The following is a 1,460-nucleotide window of genomic DNA, read 5'->3' as shown; positions in this document are numbered from 1 at the left end:
GACTCTCATCAGCCCCTGAGTCTATGAGTGCCCTAAGAATAGTGGTGGTGGCGTGGTGAGTTACCTTGACAGACATGAGGGGAAGCGGAGCGTGATCGGGAGCTGGGAGTGACCTCACCACCTTGAGTCTTTTGGCTGGACAGGCGGTGACGAGGTGATTAGACTCCCCACAGTAAAAGCACCTGCTGTCGTCGCCGTTGCTCTACCGGTGTCAGATGTGCCCTGCTGAGTTGCATGGGTTCTGTTTCCCCTGACATGGAGAAAGGAAGAAGTTGTTCGGGAGGTGAGCGTCGGGACTCCAGCCAGGTGCCAGGAAGCGTGGGGACTTCTCCGATGATGACCTGCCCCCTTGATGCTGCGTCTGTTCGTTGACTCTGTTGTCTTTCTGGATGGCCAGGGCGATGAGGGAGTCCAGGTCCGGACGAAGGTCCAAGGGCACCAGTAGCTCCTGTATGGGAGCTCAGAGTCCCTTCAGGAACACGTCATATAAGGCAATGGAGTTCCACCCACTCTCCACCGCCAGGGTGCAGAAGTGGATGGCGTAGTTACAAACCAAGCCGCTGCCCTGTCTCAGTCTGCTCCCTGTCCATGGATACCGGGTCAAAGGTTCTCATAAGTGCTACTTGAAAGTCCTTGAGGGAGCTGCAGAGTGGGGAGTCACCATCCCACTCTGCCGTGGCCCATGTTCTCATGAGATCATGAAGGCGATTTTGGACTGGTTCGTGGTGCATGCAAGGGGGGTATGTTCAAAGTGAATGGAACAGTCATTCAGGGTTTGCAATGCCCAGTCTCCCCTGAGAATCGCTGCGGGGGCGCTAACTTGACTCCCGTCCAGATGACGGGGACGGCCTGAACCGGAGATACGACGGTGGCTGGGGGCTCCATTATTAATCAGTAAGAGTCGCAGCATTATGTTGTCACTTTTCATATTTTCATATTTGTTGTTGTTTTCGCGAAGCAAATGGTTTCCTCTTCTTTTGTGAAATGTGAGATCTGTTTGACACATATGCGTTAGCAAATCTACAAAATGTTATGCATATATCACAAAATGAACATTTGTTGTGATGTGTTGAGCTGACTCGCGCCACTATTTGCTGTGCCTGTATCATGCATGTAGTGAATCTTGCGATGTTATCCGCGTCGCCATTTGACTGGCCGGTGTCAAGCGTGACGTCAGCACTGCCAGCGTGGAAAGCACGTCGCTCACCATACCAGGAAGTAAACTGCACGGTTGGGTCTGTCTGACGCCTTATTAGGATTCCCACGTAGTTTCCAGGCAGGACACGCTCTGCTCCAATGTTACTTGTTCCAGGACACGCGCAGCTGCACTATGATTGGCTGTTGTATCCCGGCAAAATACACCCTTACTGCTAACAGACTGGAAAAGAAGTATGTGATATCACGACCCTTCCCGCGACGCAGCAGCCAATCATGTTGTAGCGAGGCGTGTCCTGCCTGGA

This window comes from Phycodurus eques, chromosome 16 (assembly GCF_024500275.1).
Source record: "Phycodurus eques isolate BA_2022a chromosome 16, UOR_Pequ_1.1, whole genome shotgun sequence".
NCBI classification, from domain to species: domain Eukaryota; kingdom Metazoa; phylum Chordata; class Actinopteri; order Syngnathiformes; family Syngnathidae; genus Phycodurus; species Phycodurus eques.
This window is presented reverse-complemented; position numbering follows the sequence as displayed.